The following is a 19429-nucleotide window of genomic DNA, read 5'->3' on the forward strand; positions in this document are numbered from 1 at the left end:
TAGATGTTTATTTATTTATTTTGAGAGAGAGAGAGAGAGGGAGAGAGAGAGAGAGAGAGACAGAAAATACCCAGGCAGGCTCCGTGCCATCAGCACGGAGCCTGACACGGTGCTCTATCTCATGAACTGTATGATCATGATCTGAGACAAAATCAGGAGTCTCACACTTAACTGGCTGAGCCACCCAGGCGCCATCCCATACATGCCCTTTTTAAAATTGTTTAAAGTCTATGTATGTTTAAGTCCAGTAATATATTATTACTGTTTTAATAAAAAAAAAAACAGAAAACAACAACAACAAAAAACCCATGCATTCACATTTATCTACATTTTTCCCCTTTGTGTTGCTTTTTATTCCTTTATGCTCTCTTAAGCTTCTATCTGGGATCACTTTTCCCTTCCTCTTCAAAAACCTGCTTTAACATATGATTTAGGGTGTGCCTGCTGGTGATAAAGCCTCCTAGTTTTATATATCTATTTGTATTTTAAAATATCTTTATTTTTGTTTCATATCTGAAGGCAATTTGCATTGGGTCTAAATTCTAAACTGGCAGGTTTTTATTTTCTTTCTGCACTTTGAACATATAATACAATTGTCTTCCTTTTTTCCATCAATTATGTTGAAAAATCATTTGCTGGCCTTATTGCTGCTTTAAATGAATATATCCCTTGACCCCCAACTCCAGGCTGATGTTAAGATATTTTTTTTTGTCTTTGGATCATAGTTTTACTATTATGTGCCTGTGTATGGTTTCCAAAGAACTTTTTCTGTTTGAGATTCAGCTATATGTGGCTTTATATTACTTGCCAGTTTATAGAGAATCTTAAGCCATTATGTACTAAAATACTGATCTTCCACATTTTCTCTTTCTCCTCTGTTCCTGGGAGTTGAATTATGCATATATTACAGCTTTTCACCATGTTCCATCTGCCTTTTACTCTATTTTTTGTGTTTTCTTTGCTTTTACCTTCCCATTTTTCAGTATAAACAGCTTCTTCTGATGTTTCATTGACTAATTCTCTTTTCACTTGTGATCAACTTGCTGATAGACCCAAATAGAAGTTTTTAAACTCAATTGTTTATTTAAGTTCTAGGTTTTGCATGTCCCCTACTGCCTATACAGATTACAAACCCTGTCTGCAGTGAGAGATGATCATACAGTGTTGCCTGGAGGCACTGATAGGCATCCCTGACAGTTGGGTAAAGCAGACAGAAAAAACAAAATGAAAACAAAAAAAGAAACTAACTCTCTGTGAGGTGCAGGAATGTGTTTTAGGCACAGCACAAAAGCTGGAGGAGGTACAAGATCACAAGGAAGGCCACATACTAGGAAGGTAGGGATACAATGCCTACCCAAGATTGATGCTTAATCAGAACATCAGAGACTACCCCCCTCACGTGCTGCTCCCCAACAGGCTAATAAGTACAGAATAAAAAATAACAGTCTAATGCTAGCTACCTGTAGAACTGTAGGAGACAAATTCCTCCTGAAGCACAGAGCAAAAGGGAAAATACAAAGCCAAGAAGGAAACAGACATTGAGAAATTACCTGTGGAAAACAAGACCACACTCTAAACCTAAGGAATCACCATAAAGGGATGAAAGACTGCTCAGAAACAAAAATTATTCTGTCTCCTTATTGTGTATGTGGTTATATAAATCTATACATTGAAATACACTCCAGAAAAGGGTCAGTTTTTCTGTATAGTAACTAAAAAACAATTTTAAGGAACAGGAAATAAAATGTCTTTCACAAACAAAACCCGAGATAATCCATTGCTAACAGACCTTTTCAATAGGAAATATTAATGGAAGATCTTGAGGCTAAAGGAATGAAATATTGTTTGGAAATCTGGATCTAGAAAAAGATGTGAAAATCTCATTGGTAGTAAAATATATAGTGGTAAAATAAAATTCATATGTTGAATTTATTTCTAATTACTGTAGATGATAATTGACATCCTGAAATAATTTTATTATAAGTGTATTGTATGTTTATTACAAGTATAAAAGTAAAATATATGACAACAATATCACAAAGGATGTGGGTTGGGAATATACTCCCATATAGTCCTGACACTCGATGTGAAGCAGTATACTGTTATTTCAAGGTAGACTAAGATTAATTAAAAATGTACATTCCAAACCCTTGGGCCACCCCTACAATGGGACATAAATAATAAATCAATAAAGGAAATAAAACTCTCAAATTACCCAACAGAAGTCAGAAAAAGAGGACAAAAAGAACAATGGAACAAATATAAAGTGGCCAAAAGGGTGGTAGATATCAATCTAATCCTATCTATAATCACATTGAAGATGAACAGTACAAACAAATTATTTAAAATATTGAGACTGTCAAACTGGACACAAAGCAAGGCCTGACTATTGCTATCTATAAGAAATCACATTAAATTAAAAAAAAAATAGATGAGTTGAAAGTAGAAGGACAAAAGAATATACCACCCAAAGACTAACCAACAGAAAGAAAGTTGGAGTAGCTGTATTAATTTCACACAAAGTAGACTTCAAAACAAGGAACATTTTCAGGAACAAAGATGGACATTAGCTAATGATAGAAGAGTTTAGTTGTCCAAGGAGACATATTCATTCTAAAAGTATGTGAATCTAGCAACAGAGCTTCAAAATACATGACGAGAAATTGGTACAACTGAATTTAGAGAGAGAGAGAGAGAGAGAGTGAGACAGAGAGAGAGAGAGGGATAAATCCATGCCTGGAATCAGAGGCTTCAACATTTCTTTCCTGATAGTACAAGCAGGCAGAAAATCAGTAGATCCCAGCAATCTGAAATGCAATCTAGACTTTGACAAATGACTCTAACTGTATTACAAATGTATAACATAACCACACTGAAGGATGTAGGCAAGAAGGGATCTGCCCTAATTATCTTTTGGAAACAAGAAGTTCAGCCAGATATATCATGAGGCTGAAAACAAAATGAACTGTAAGTAAATACTGTATTTTAATTGGTAAATTTGTTTCCCACATGGGTACAAGTTAGTCATACTGAAACTACCTTACATATACCCTAAGTTTGGACAAAATAGTGTGTATTTAGACAGTGAAAGCCAGGTTTTTCACTGTCAGAGAAAGATGGAACAAATAAGTAATGAGGTAATGTTAGAATGAACCCATGATGCTGGACTGGAGTTGAATATATCAGTGTATACTTATATTTTAACATATGCACTTAGGCGTCCTGTGTAGCTCAGTTGGTAGAGGATAAGACAATGTATGTGCAAATACAGAGATACATATACATATATACAATTTATTTATTTCTTAGAACAGAATGAAAAAGAGAAAGAGAGAAATGAACAGACACCTTAGTTTCTAGCTACCATCTGGGTTCCTTGGGGAAGTGGACCATTCCAAGGCTGGGAAAGGATGAGTAACAAGGTAAACCTGGAGCATCTTTTGATGCCAGAATTAAGGAAATGATTAAAAAAATAAACACGAAGCATGGGGCATGTCAAAAGATCACAGGAACCAATCTTAAAGAGCTCCCATTGACAAAAGTTGGAATCCATTTGAGCAACAAAATGAAAAAATGGTAGTTTTAGATTATAACCCCAAAATAATTGTGTAAATACATAACTGGATAAATAAATGAGGTATCAAGGGCCATGTGTCCTTACAGAAGAACCCCAAGCGATAAACATAGAAGAGGGAAATATAAAATCACCATTAAAATGCCACAGTAATAATCACTGCAAACAAAATCCACCGATAAATGCTAGATTTAGTGGAAGCGACATACACATGTATATTTTTTCAAGTAGGCTCCATGCTCAGCATGGAGGGGGTACTTGAGCTCATGACCCTGATATCAGGGCCTGAGTTGAGATCAAGAGTCAGATGTTTAACCAACTGAGCCACCCAGGCAGTGATTTTAACATAGGTCCACCAATTGTTTGATACTCCTTCCAGGGAGTGGTGGTTAATTCCTCACCCCATAGGCATGGGTTAAATTTAGTCAGTCACATCTAATAAATAGAGTGAGGAAAGGGAAGAATAATGGCTTTACAATCGAGAAACCTGGCAGACACCGTAACCAAGTGATCGATGTTAACATCACCTGTCATATCGGTATCACGTGGGACTGATAATGATACCATATCAAGGGACTATCATCTCTCAGATGTTCTTCCTCAAAATGTATAACCTCAATCTAATCATAAGAAACATCAAGACATAAATCAGGGAACATCTTATAAAATGCCTGACCATTTCAGAAGTGTTAAGGTCACCAGACAAGGAATCGTTGAGAAATTGACATAGACTGGACTAAGGATATCTAACAACTAAATATACAATGTACAATGCAGGATTGGATACTAGAATTTAAAAAAAAAGGCATAATGGGGAAAACTGTGGAAATCTAAATAAAGTCTGTAATTTCATAATTAGTATTGTTCAGTTAATTTCTTAGTTTTAATAATTGAACCATGGTTATGGAAGATACATTAGGAGAAGCTGTGTGCAGGGCATACAGAAATTACTCTTAAGTCTGAAACTATTTTTTAAAAATTCAAGAAAAAAAGTGATATGGAGTCTAATAATATTCTACCTTGTAAATAAAGATCCCCAGGGTTGATGGTCTGTTTAGTTGTCCTGTTTTGAATTATCACCCAACTTCAGCCAATCGTTGTGGTTTCTATGTCCTAAGAGTATAGAAATTCTCTTCTCACTGTGAGTTTCTCTTTGGTGTCATCCAAGTAGGGGTGGGTTCAATTTTTTATGCCTTTTACCCAGCTGGATGTAGTTTGGTTCCTGTAAATGTGAATCATAAGTCTCACCAATTTAAAAACAAAAAAAATCAGTCTTCCAATCATTTTTTACATTGTTCAGGCCATTTTGCTGTCTCGTAAAAAAGCAACTTTTTTTTTCCTCCCAAATTGTCTAATAGTCAGTCATTCCCTATGAAATGTATCACACATGTGCTAAGTCTCATTAAAACAGTTTTGTTGTATGATACTGCAAGGCACTATAGGATTGGTATTCTAAATAGTATACATATTTACATATTGTATTACATATTTTGTTGTGTGTGTATGCCTTTTGTTTTACTTGTGATTTATCCTACAATTAACATTTTCCAATACATGTAGATACATTCAGTGGCCTTTCTATGTCTCCTTTTCTGAGGCTGGCAGAATTCCAAACCAAATACATCCATGGTAATATAAAAGAGCTCTTCACAAAGTCTGTCGCAAAGAGCGTTGTTCTCTCAAGAAAGTCCCAGATCAAAGAAAACCATGATGAAATTAACGTGAAAAATTCTGTATATTATATTCCTTTCTTGGAGGCTTCAAAGCACATTAAAGTCCTTAAAAGTCTAATGGGAAATACAATTATTTGACCTAGAGATCCCTGGCTTATTTTTCCATATAATTCCTATCAGTTGCGGAAGCCAGTTGGGGAAATACTGTGCTCCAATAAACAGAATATCTCATAAGGGACAAACTGGAATACTGCTATTCCATTCTGGATTATAGCTCACTGTGGCCAGTCCCTGCATGAAAGCTTTCTGAGCTTATAGCTGCATAGATAGACCGACTGGGTATGCAAATAGATGATAGGTAGGTGGGTAGGTAGGTAGAGAGAGGAGAAAGAGGGAGAGTAGATGGGTAGATAAGAGCCACTGCTTGGATATATTTCATTAGTGTCCTACCAAATGAGGAGTGAGAGGGGGGTGGTAGAGGAAAGACACAGCATCAAGTATTTTGTGTAATGCCTTAAAGATGACACGGGCAAAAAAGCAAAGCAAAAGTGCAGTATTTAATATTTGTATAGCATTTGATGGTACTTCTCACCTGTGCTTCCTTTTCTGTTGTTTCCATGGGATCATGTGCTTATTATTTTAATACTTATCATGGTGGTTTAAGCATCCTTATTCAGTAATGCCTTTTTCTCCTGTGTAAGCTCCAAGTGGTAAGATAAACGTCATAGTCATCATTAATTATACCATAAATTCATAGTAATGGTCTGGTACAGAGTTGGCAATAAATAAATATGGCTTAAATGAATGAAATTTATAAACACACCTTATTGAGAGTTATATCTCATAGAAAAAGTGCAAGAAAAGGTGAATTTCTAGATTAGTACTTTTAATAATAATGATAATGATTAAATAATAATAATGTTATGCACTGGAAATTTAAAAAAGAAGCCATTCAAGCTTATAAAAATGAATATTGAAAAGGTTAAAGTGAATTAGAAGGCAGAGATATTCTGCAGTTGTTTTACAAATTTTTATTATTTTGAGGGAGAGAGAGAAAGAGAGAGAGCATGAGCAGGGGAGGGGCAGAGAGAGAGAGAGTGAGACAGAATATCAAACAGGCTGTGCACTGTCAGTGCTGAGACCAACGTGGGGTGTGATCCCACAAACCATGAGATCATGGCCTGAGCTGAAATCAAGAATTGGACACTTACCTGAGCCACCTAGGTGCCCTGATATTCTGTATCTTAAAAAATAAATATCCAACAAAATAAATTAAGATAGGGAAAAATATGCAAATAAAGTGAGAGGAAAAAAAGGAGTGACAGTTACTTCAGACGAGATGTTTAATTTATAATAAAATAAAACAGCATATATTGATGAATCTGAAATTTTATGTAACAGATAATTTTAATAGAATGTTAAAAATTCAAAATACCTAAGTTATTACCAAACAAAGCAGAAAAACAGAATAAATACCTAACACGAAAAGTGGCTCAGAAATTTGTTAAACAGCAACCCAGATGAATCCTCAGGTCTTGTTGGTTATGAAAGCTAGTCCTTCTAAATATCCAGCAGCAGAAAATTTTCACACAACAGAAGATGATCTAAAACCCAGAAGAAATAAAGCAGACCAATTTGATTTATAAAGGAAATATAATCCTGATATCAAAAAATATCAGGATAATACAAGCCAAAAACAGATCAATGAATATAGATTTGAAAACCCTTAGTTCTTTCTTAATAGAAGCTAGTGTCTCACTAAAACAATTCTACCATGACCAAATAAAGTTCAATCTTTCAAACATGAAAATGGTTAAATATTAAGAACTTTAAGAAAACATCAAATCAGTTGGTCAAATTGGAAAAACACAACCAAACAAAATTCACCTCAGTAGAAACCAAAAAGCCTTGCTAAATTATTCAATTCTTTCTAATAAGAATTATTCTAATTCTTTCTCATCATTCAATAATGATTACCAATGTGAAACAATGAAAGCATGTCCATAAACATGGGGAATCAAGTAAGGACAATTCTGCCATCACTGCTCTTTACTATTTTCTGGATAATTAAGTTACTTATGTAATAACAACAAAAATAATGATATTATTATCAAGAATCATTTCTTGAATATCCACCACTATCAAGTTTTAGTCTTATATGTCTATTGTGTCATTAAAATGCCATATCTCCCTGAGGTATATAGATGAGAAAAGAGATGATATGACTTGCCCAAGGTCTGACAATCCTGGCTTCAAACCTGGACTTTGCAGGGAAGTTGTTCTCATGACTTTTGGCAAAGGTAAATGGACAAAAAAAATCAGACAAATCACAGGAGAAATAGGAACTAGTAAATATTTTAATCAAGGACATGAGAAAAAAGTTTACCTTTGCTAATCATCAAAAAAAGGCAACCAGTACTTTTTTTCATTTATGAAACTGGCAAAATAAATAAAGTAAATATCTGATCCTAGAAAGAAAATTTTTTTTCTTATATAATGAAGGTGACCATGAAAATGAGAACAGAAAACATCAAGAATAAAAAATAACAATAAGTGTTAGGAAGCATAAATAGTTTTTTAGTTTTTGACAGGGTGAAATAAATTTTCCACTATTTGGGAAGGACCTATTATATTATATAGGTTTCCGTGTATGTAGGATTCATGGTAGTGAAAAGACACAATCTACTGTTTCAGTAATAGCGGAATGGTTGAACAAGTAACAGCTGATTCACTAAATCAAATACTACATGCAATTGTTAAAATTATGTTTTCAAGAATCATGTGGGAAATTGATACACATTAATTTTAACTGAAAAAAAGGGTGAAAAATAGAATGAACACTTCGATTAAAGCAATGATTTTAATTGCACACAAAACCTACCATGACATTGGGTATAAAACAAACAAGGATGCCCTTGAGCTGTGGCATCTGGAGGGTTATTTAAAGGTAAGATGCATGAGACACCTGGGTGACTCAGTTGGTTAAAGGTCTGACTCTTGATTACAGCTCAGGTCATGATCTCAGGATTGTGAAATCAAGCCCCAAATTGGGCTGTATGCTGACAGCACAGAACCTGCTTGGGATTCTCTCTGTCCTCTCTCTCTGCCCCTACCTGCACTCTTTCTTAAAAATAATAATAAACATTCTTTTAAAAGGTAGAATGCAAAAGTTACCAGTGTTCTGCACAATCATATCTGTTTTCATATCAGCTTCTCCCTGCTAACGTTACTATAGAGCACTACTGCTATTCCAAAGCTGCAGCAGAATGCTGATGATGCCAGAGACCCCACAGAGACAGTGCTCCCACTTTAAGGAGACAGAGAGTCGCAGTTTCACCCAGCCATTAATGAGAGAAGCAGGAAGTCAGCAGGTTTGCAGTGCACATGGTAAAGAAGCCAGACACTGTGGGCATGGTTTGAAAAAAAAAAAATGAATGAAAATTGAGCAAAGATTAAGAACTGCAATCTAGACAGTTATTACAGATTATGGGCTTAGTCATTCTGAATACATCATCTTGTTTTTTTCCTCTACCAAGTCATCGTTAAAACATTCACTAAACCAGGTGGGACCAACTAAATAGAATCAAATTTCTAGTTTGGTCAAAATGCTTACTGAATGCATCATTTTGAATGTGTAACATACTGGAAACCTAAAAGTAAAGTTTGGAGAAAACTTGTATCAAAATTCTCATAGCTGGATTTGTCATTCAGATTCATGATTCCTTCTTCTCTGGTAACTACCCCTGAAACAACGGGGAACCACCCCACCAGCCATGTCCATATTAAATGACTGTATCATCAGGCAGTTTTGATTGGTCCAGAATTAGGCACTGCAATCAAGATGGGTTTATCATATTTTGATCTGAATCTATTTATTTTAACAACTGGGCCGAAATTTGATATATTTCTGATATCAAACACCTTGGGTTAGATAAGCTCTTGTTTGATGTAATGTTTGATTCACTACTTTCTTTGATTCCATGAGACAACAGAGTATGATTCCAAAAGTTCCCATTTATACTTAAGCTAGTTACAACTGCTTCATGTCATTTGACATAAAATAATCTTTATATGTACATAGGCATGTATATATATACATACGCACATATACACCATATAGAGTATACTACTATATATGTGTATATAAATATGTATATGTACAATATAGATATATATTTAACAAAAGGCAAAAAATGTAGAACTGAGATTAAGTGATCAAAATCTTCTTGTGGCCAGAAAAAAATTTACATGTGCATTCAGCTTTATCATAATTTGAAGGCTATAGACTTAGCAAACTAACTTTATATATTAATTTTATATATTTATTTTATTAATTTAATATCCTGCCAAAGAGATTGATCTTGCTATAACTTTGGACATCAAATCAGATCTAGAAATGCCTTAAATAGATGTGTATTCCAATTCCTACTGAGTTACAGTTAAATTGCGCATTTCTTTGACAACTCCATTCATCACTAGCAAAGCTTTCTCCACCTTTTTCTCAACTATGTTTTAAATTCAGACTTGTTCCACTTAAAGAAACACCATCATCAAAAGGTGCTATATCATCTGCTCTGATTTTTCTCATGGTCATTGGCAACTGAAAGGTCCACTGTACATTTTAGAGGCCCATCTCCTGTAGGGAACAACAATATGAAGGGAACTTATTTTGCTTTTAAATTTGACATAATTATGTAGTAGCAAAGAGAGCACACACTTTGGAATTAGATGAAGGGTATAATGTTAACCAACTCTGTGACCTGGGCTAAAGTCCTTAAATTTTGTAAGCTTCATATATGATCTGAAGAGATCAGTATTAATATAGCAATGTGGGTGTGCAGATTAAACATAATAAAATGTGAAATGATCTAGATAATATCTTGTGTGGAGTAATCACTCAATTAAATTTAGCTTCATGACCCTGCTCTCTCCTTTCTTTGCTCTCTTCCTCCCTAGTCTTAGAAAAGATAAGATGTGGTTTTTCATCTTTGGGTGCACACAGTGACTTTGGTTTGCTTCATCAAGGAGGGGGTCAGGTGTTGTGTGGGGGGGTTTGACAGACAATATCATATAGCAAATTATATAATGGTGAAATGAACAAAAAGTTTATAAACCCAAAAATGGAGAATATTTTAAGTATCCAGGATACTACAAAGAAAATGTCCATTTAGTTAAAACTTATAGAATGTATATGAATTTGTCTAGTGAAGAGTGAGGGTGGATGAGGGTGGGACTCTTTCCTGAAAGATCCAGCTTCAATCCAACTCTTGGTCCCTGTGTAAATAAATCAAAGATCTGGGGACACTGCCTCGTTCCCTACTTCATTAGAAAGAAAGAGATAAATAAGTTTCTTTCTGATTTAACAAAAAATGAAAGGAAAACGTCCAGTGGTAGTTAATTCTACTTCTACTTTAGCATATATTTCAGGGATAAAACATATTTAGTTTATACATGTCTCTATTTTTATTCTAAGAAGACAAATTGTCATAGTACCTTTCTACTCTTAGGGCACCCAAAGGGTTTTGTTTATAAAAATCAATAAGCCCAAAGCTCTTTGGTGTTTTTTTTTTTAAGCCAATCTATTTCATCTTTCACTGTCTGCTGAAGGAAGCCATGTATCTTCCAGCAAGCAGTTGGATTTTGTCAATTCTTTGTGGCCCATTATCAACCAGCCAAGATTCAAGGTCACCGTTTTAGTGCCTGCTTCCTGGCAGAACTCCCTCAACCTGACAAGAACCCTTCAAGATGGTAAATGGGCACAGACTATTTTGGGTTGGATGAAATGCAGTTCATCACTCTGCTCAATGCTCCCCAACTAGTCTTGCTTTGCTTCTGGTCATCTGGCATTTTCAGCAGGTGAATGGAGCTTTTCACCTTCTCTGCTTTTCTCTGTAAGGACGAGGGTGGTTCAGTGTGTTGGACCTATGGAAAGTAAGATTGATGAGATGGTTGGGATTATTTGCTGTAAAGCACTCAATTTCTGCCAAGGATTATGTAATCCAGTCACTTTCTTGAATGTCAGTCAGGACATTAAGAAGTATTCCCAAATTGATTTTCTAATTCAAACACATTGATATAAATTTTATAAGTATTATTATTTATTGTTATACATATTAATATAAATTATTAAGACTTCTCTGTCTTTTTTGATTAACTTTATGTTTTACCTTTTTATGTTGTTATATTTTTATCTCTTATCTTTATCAATTTTTTATTTCTGTTTTTTTAAATCACTGAACTGTCCTAGCTTTTTTAATTGAAAGGTCAGTTCATTACTTCCAAACTTTCATATTTTTCTGATATATTATTTAAGGGCATAAATTATTCAATGTTTATTGTTTTTTATACCTAGGTATTATCTTTGACAAAAGTTTTATAAGTAATAATTTCCATTTTTATATTTTCTCTAACTTGATATAACACTTCTGTAAAAGTGTGTGTGTCTACAAAAGGCCCCGAATAGCCAAAGTAATTTTGAAGAAGAAGACCAAAGCAGGAGGCATCACAATCCCAGACTTTAGCCTCTACTACAAAGCTGTCATCATCAAGACAGCATGGTATTGGCACAAAAACAGACACATAGACCAATGGAATAGAATAGAAACCCCAGAACTAGACCCACAAACGTATGGCCAACTCATCTTTGACAAAGCAGGAAAGAACATCCAATGGAAAAAAGACAGTCTCTTTAACAAATGGTGCTGGGAGAACTGGACAGCAACATGCAGAAGGTTGAAACTAGACCACTTGCTCACACCATTCACAAAAATAAACTCAAAATGGATAAAGGACCTGAATGTGAGACAGGAAACCATCAAAACCTTAGAGGAGAAAGCAGGAAAAGACCTCTCTGACCTCAGCCGTAGCAATCTCTTACTCGACACATCCCCAAAGGCAAGGGAATTAAAAGCAAAAGTGAATTACTGGGACCTTATGAAGATAAAAAGCTTCTGCACAGCAAAGGAAACAACCAACAAAACTAAAAGGCAACCAACGGAATGGGAAAAGGTATTTGCAAATGACATATCGGACAAAGGGCTAGTATCCAAAATCTATAAAGAGCTCACCAAACTCCACACCTGAAAAACAAATAACCCAGTGAAGAAATGGGCAGAAAACATGAATAGACACTTGTCTAAAGAAGACATCCGGATGGCCAACAGGCACATGAAAAGATGTTCAACGTCGCTCCTCATCAGGGAAATACAAATCAAAACCACACTCAGATATCACCTCACGCCAGTCAGAGTGGCCAAAATGAACAAATCAGGAGACTATAGATGCTGGAGAGGATGTGGAGAAACGGGAACCCTCTTGCACTGTTGGTGGGAATGCAAATTGGTGCAGCCACTCTGGAAAGCAGTGTGGAGGTTCCTCAGAAAATTAAAAATAGACCTACCCTATGACCCAGCAATAGCACTGCTAGGAATTTATCCAAGGGATACAGGAGTACTGATGCATAGGGGCACTTGTACCCCAATGTTTATAGCAGCACTCTCCACAATAGCCAAATTATGGAAAGAGCCTAAATGTCCATCAACTGATGAATGGATAAAGAAATTGTGGTTTATATACACAATGGAATACTATGTGGCAATGAGAAAAAATGAAATATGGCCTTTTGTAGCAACGTGGATGGAACTGGAGAGTGTGATGCTAAGTGAAATAAGCCATACAGAGAAAGACAGATACCATATGGTTTCACTCTTATGTGGACCCTGAGAAACATAACAGAAACCCATGGGGGAGGGGAAGGAAAAAAAAAAAAAAAGAGGTTAGAGTGGGAGAGAGCCAAAGCATAAGAGACTGTTAAAAACTGAGAACAAACTGAGGGTTGATGGGGGGTGGGAGGGAGGGGAGGGTGGGTGATGGGTATTGAGGAGGGCACCTTTTGGGATGAGCACTGGGTGTTGTATGGAAACCAATTTGACAATAAATTTCATGAAAAAATAAATAAATAAATAAATAAATTAATTACTAAACATAAGATTTATCTGCTTTTGACTTAATTGCAGAGAAACTAAGGATATTTGGGTTTAATGGTAAACAAGCCTTGTACTTTATAACTTCTTGTGTTTGTTTTTTTTTTTAACAAACTTCCCAGGACTTAAGTTGTAAATAAAGTCTTTTTGACCAATTAAAAAAAAAAAAAAAAAAGTGTGTGTGTCTATACTTATATGCTTTATTTTTTAGTGAATGCCATTTTTGTTCCTCTTTTGCTGTTAATTCTAAATTGTATTATGCTTTGTGTAATGGTGATAGATTACATGAAATCAGCCTTTTTAATTTATTGAGATTCTTTTGGGTTCTAATTCATAATATCTGTGAATGTTTTGTACATATTTTTTAGAAGTAAAGTTTTGTGAAATTTGAAGTAATACATCCTTATTTGCTTAAATTTTTCATTATCCAAATTCACAAAACAATGTGTAATTTCTATTTAATCCACATTCTGTTTGTTCAAACATTTTATTATTCAATACACCTAGACTTATTTTGTTCTACTTACCTGTTCCGTCATTTCTGAGAGGTGTAATAAACTCTCTCACTAGGTCTGCAGCTTAATCAATTTGTTCTCCATGGCTAATCATTTCTCCTTTATATATTTCAGCTATGTTGTTGGGTACATAAATATCATTGACTGTAATATTTTCACGCTGGATTGTTCCTTTCATCAAGATGAAAAATTTTGTTTTTTGCTTTTAAAGATTTTCATCTTGAATTTTACTTAATACCGCTTGCTTTATTTATTTTTTTTTTGCAATTTAAAAATCTGTTTTTAATACATGAATTTTATTCACTCAAAAATAATATGATTATTAATATGTTTGGACATATTCTCTGTCTTATTTACTGATTGATGGTTATCCTGATATCTGATTTCCCCTTCCCCCTACTTTTTGGATTTTTACATATGTCTTTATCACACTTCCTTCAAAAATTTTTTGTTGTTTTTGTTCCTCTAATGATCTGCAAGTCATTAATTCTATTTCCATTTTTCAAGTGTTTACCCTAAGGTGCTAACACATAAACCTGAAGTTATATTTGTCAAACAAAATCTGGCTAGCATTAATCCATATCTGTATCACCCTCCTCCCATGAACCCTTTCAAATCCTTATCCAGGACAACACAGAAATAACCCCTTTTATTTTCTACTGGATAGAAGTTTCTCGTATTGGTTGATTGTGGTTTCTATCATGGTAAAAATTTTTCTTAGTTGGTTATTCTGAGTGTATTTCTGTATAAGAGAGTTATTTGGACCGATTGGGAATACTCTGTGAGTCTACACATTGTGCCTGAAGGGAGTTTTTATGTACCACCTCCTTCTTCTTCTTTTTTTTTTTTTTTTAGACCAAGAACATATTTATGTTTTATATTTTTGTGATAGGAACCTAAGATATTCGATTCAGCCTCTTTGTGAGTTAAACAAAGTCACTATTATTTGTTACATATAACAAATAATATATATTATTTGTGCATATACACATACACTGAATGTGCTATTTAAAATAGAGATTGGGATGGGCACTGGTTGTTGTATGTAAGCAATGAACTGCGAGAATCTACCCCAAAAACCAAGAGCACACTTTACACACTGTATGTTAGCTAATTTGACAATAAATTATGTTAAAAAACAAAATAAAGGGAGAGATTGAGGCAAAGAAGAAAATGAAGAGGGTCCATTTGTGGTGGGAAATGTGGCGGTTGATGCCTCAGAAGAAAAGAAAAAGGGAAAGAAAGATCCATTGAGGGAACTAAATGGGAGCGTAATACAAATAGAGAGGGAGACCAAGTGAAGAGACGATGTGGAAAGTAGAAGTCCAAAGAAGAAAGGGGAAAAGGAGGAAGAAAGCAATATGGAGAAGAAAAAGAAAATAATTAGAAAGATATGTGAGAGGAGATAGCAGATAGAAGTCTAAATCTGTGAGCATCAGAGGTTTGCTTTCACTTTAAATCTTAAGAATAAATTTAATATACTAATTTTTAAACTATGATGATGCACATTTTGTGTATCTACCTTATTACACCTTTACCATTCCAACAGGTACCACCTGCTTCTATGAATTTCTGGGATAGTCCCAACATGTTGACACCAATGTCCAAACTCACTTCTTCTGCCCTGAGCTAGGCTGCTTTGTGTCACTGCACATGCTGCACAGGAGAGATGAATTGTATAGGTGTCAAAAAGCTGGCCTAGTTGGGTGTCACAACTGATAAATAAATGTCAGTAAAAAATGTCAGGGACACTGGGCACCTTCTAGTCTCAGAATCTTCCATTTCCAGGATCAGAGAGATTCTAAAAACACTTCTACCATGTTAGCAATCCTCTTCTGTGCCTGTTTTTGCTGTGGTTTCTTTTCTTTTTTTTCATCTAAAAGTCTCTCTCTTGGGACACTTGGGTGTCTTGGTCAGTTAAGCATCTGACTCTTGACTTCAGCTCAGGTCATGATATCATGGTCCTGAGATTGATCCCCACCCCCAGCTCTGTGCTGAAAGTGAAGCCTGCTTAAGATCTCTTGCTCTTTCTCCCACTGTCCCTCTCACTCAGGTTCTCTCTCTCCACAACAAAAAAATAAAAATAGATAAGTAAAATTATCTCTCTTATGGGTTTCTGGTATTTGTTGACTTTCTCCTCAAAATAACTTTTTATGATTTCAGTGACTTTTTGGATGAATTGTATTTTTTTCCAACTCTTTGTTGTTGATGGTGGCTGTTGTTTGGTTTAGTTTGGTTGGTTTTTCTTTTAATATCCCCTACTATATGAAGCCATTCACGACAGTGCTGGGTTAAGTGATTGTCATAAAGTTCATCCTGCCATCGTGAAATAGGAAATTTTCTTTTTTGCTAGGAAATTATCTATTTCTACATGATTGTAACATTCATAGTGCTAAACTTAATAATTTTTAAATAATCTTTTATTTGTATTTGAGCTTATACCTCCCTTATAATTCCTAATGTTTACAGTCTCTTCTTTTCTTGTAAACTAAGCCTGTTGGAATTTTATTTATTTTACTATTGCCAGAAGAGAAGGGATTTTATTAATTGTCCTGTCTCACCATTTAGTTGTTTTTTATTCCTTCGATTTTAGTTCTTAGTCTTGAATAATTCCCCCTTTTATTCTTGTATTGTTAATTTTTTTTACATTTTGTAGGCAAATGCTCATTGTATTTTTAATCATTTTTAATAATAAAAATGCCATTCTAAATTTCTTTTAGTTATATATTTTTCTGTGCCATATATATTTTTAGTATGTCTCCTTTTCAGATAGTTTAGGTTTTAATGATAGACTTTTTGCTTCAGAGATTATTTCAGGAGTGTCTTAACTGGCATATTAATTTTTCATTTAAAGATTGACATTTTTTACAAATTTATAAGCAGTTAAGGAGGCTAGTAAGATCTCAACTTTTTGGAATTTTAAATGTTATTTAATTTTGTAAATGCAAAGCAATACATAATCAATGGAAGGAATAAAATCATCTATGGAATTCTTTTTTTTTTTAAGTTTATTTATTTAGTTTGGGAAAGAGACAGAGAAAGCAGAGGAGTGACAGAGAGAGGGGGAGAGAGAGGATCCCAAGTAGGCTCTGCACTGGTAGTAGAGCCTTACACAGGGCTTGAACTCACAAAACCGTGAGATCATGACCTGAGCTGGGAACCAAGAGTCCCATGCTTAACCCATTGAGCCACTCAGGAGCCCCTGAAATTCTTTTATTTGATCATCTACATTCTCTTTATCTGTGTCTATTGTCTACTTAATTTTTCCATTCTGAAAGTTTTATTGATAACTTCCTCTATAATTGTATGTTATCAAGCTTTATCTCCTGGAGTTTTTGCGTTATGTATTTGGCTGCCATTTTGTTTTTTTCATAAAGAAATATGTATTCATAATTCTTTACACATCATATCTTTCTTCTTCCAGTGTGATACATCGGCTTTGTGTTTAGCTTTGGCCTTGGCCATTCATCCTACTTTCGTTGTATTATATTTGTTTGACTTATCCTTGCTAGACTATTTCCTTAAAATTTTTCTTTGATAGTTTTCATTGAGCATACTACTTGAAAATATCTAGCAAACTGTGTATGTGTATGTGTATTTGTGAATAATATTCTGAAAACCCTCTTCAGAAAAAGATTTCATCCATTAGCATTTATCAGGTTGGCTAAAATATTTGGTTATGTTTCTTTCACCCTAATTTGTATTTTCTATTTATTAAACTGTCTACTATTTACTGATGTTGTCATTTGCTCCTTTTTGTGTCCTTAGTTTTGTTGGCTTAGACCATTTTGTCTTCAATATCCCCATTAATTTTGAAATTCTACTCTATTTTTGTATTACCTAACATATTACTCTCTCAACCATAACCATATTAGCTTGTCTTATTTTATCAATTAATATATCAGTTATTAAATAATAATTATAACCTTCCAGCTAGGGAGAAAAAACAAACTGCAAAGCAGTTATGTAATACTTTCTGTGGCATTTTCCTGGGGTTTTAATTAAAGCACCTTCTCTAACCCCAGCCCAAGTTCCTCAGCCTCATGGGCTAGTTCTTCCTTTAGTTGGTGTCACTCACATAGAATGCAGGGACTTTCTCTCTACAGAACATGGTGACCAGTCAGAGAGATCAAAACACCCACAGGCATTCTCATATCCTTCACCTTATCCTGACCTCCCCAGGATTTAAGTTTGCTAATTGAGTCCTCTTGCTTAAAAACTCTATCACAGTTGGTGGAGGTTGTGAACAGAAGTAGAAATTAGAAAATGTGTTCCAGATAGTAGGAGTATGGGGAGAGGGATTCCTTGTGGCCTCCATAAGGAAGCCCTTAAAGATCAACCTTATATCAGCCTTCATTCTCAAGATGAAAATGTGACAACAAATGGATCAACGGGGGTGAGGGGGTTATTGGCCGGAGAAATCCAAGGATAAGGCAGATCCTTGTCATACTACCAGGATTGCTATAGGCAGAATAATGTTCCCCCAACTAAAGATGTCCACATACTAATCCTCAGAATCTGTGCATATGTTAGGCTACATGGCAAAGGAGAATTAAAGTGGATGATGGACTTAAGATGGCTAATCATCCGACCATGAGATAGGAGAGATTATTCTGAATAATCTGGATGGGCCCAATTTAAGTGCCAGTGTCTTTATAAATAGGAGAGGGAGGCAAAGGGAAGAGAGTCGGAGACAGGGATGTGAAGCAGAGGTCAGAGAAATTTGGATTGAGAAAGACAATCCAGCATTGCTGGCTTTGACAATTTAGGATTGTGGGTATCCTTTAGAAAGCTGAAAGGTTAGGAGTCAGATTCTCTCTTAGAGCCTCCAAAAAGAAGCACAGCTCTGCCAACACCTTAACTGTAGCCCACTGAGACCAATTTCAGACATCTGAACTCAAAAGATGTAAGACAATATAGTTATAGTGTTTAAGCCACTGCGTTTGTGATAATTTGTTACAGCAGCCATAGGATACAAATGCAAGGGTCGAGTCAGTTTCAGTCCAAAAAAATTGCATTCTTTCTCCCCATTAATTTTTAAGTCCCCAATCTCTTTTTTGCTCTGCTCTTACCTCTCTCAGCTTTCCCCCCTCACTTTCCTCCACCTCCTACCTTGGAGGTGGCCCTCCTCCAACTTCTCCCTCTCACGTCTCTCTTCCCCATTTTCTACCTGCCCATTAGACTCTTCCCCTTTCCTGTATCCTGTTTTTTTACCCACCATTCCATATTTTCTGTTTCCCACAAAATTCTCCTTCCTTGGAGGGAGGTGGAAGTCAGAAGCATGAAGAAGGCAGTGTAAGGACATCTGAATTCTCCTGTTGTACACTTTCTCTTTAGAAGGAAATTTCACTGAGCTCCAGTACTTTCCTTGAGAAATCAATGAATATCAACAACATTCCAACAAAGATCTACAGAACAATAGGAACAATGGATGGCTCATAGTAACCCAGCCACATGAAAGCCTCAATTCAGCTGCAGAGTGCTGGCATCTACTGACTCTTGATCTTACTGGAGACTGTTCCTCCATTAAGGAGTTTCTCAGAGTAGAGCTCTTAGAATGAGAAGATTTCTATCAAAAGGCACAACTCCATGAAGAATAGCTGAATATGTGGATCGAAATTCTGCAGCTTTCCTTTAATTAAAATATATATTAAATATGAAAACTCTATAAGAGCTAAACAGGGT

At 35.2% G+C, this 19429-nt stretch overlaps 1 long non-coding RNA gene across 1 annotated transcript in view; it reads right to left on the minus strand.

Annotated features, from left to right (window-relative positions):
* LOC122202393 overlaps positions 1-19098 on the minus strand; it is a 30844-nt gene extending 11746 nt beyond the window's left edge. Inside the window, exons 1-4 of the long non-coding RNA XR_006194633.1 lie at positions 18963-19098; positions 8422-8650; positions 6724-6851; positions 4594-4796 (exon numbers count right to left, since the gene is read on the minus strand). This is a non-coding gene — a long non-coding RNA (uncharacterized LOC122202393). The remainder of the gene's footprint in view (positions 1-4593; positions 4797-6723; positions 6852-8421; positions 8651-18962) is intronic.
* Between the last annotated feature and the right edge of the window lie 331 nt (positions 19099-19429).

Source organism: Panthera leo, chromosome D2, assembly GCF_018350215.1.
Source record: "Panthera leo isolate Ple1 chromosome D2, P.leo_Ple1_pat1.1, whole genome shotgun sequence".
Taxonomy (NCBI): Eukaryota; Metazoa; Chordata; class Mammalia; order Carnivora; family Felidae; genus Panthera; species Panthera leo.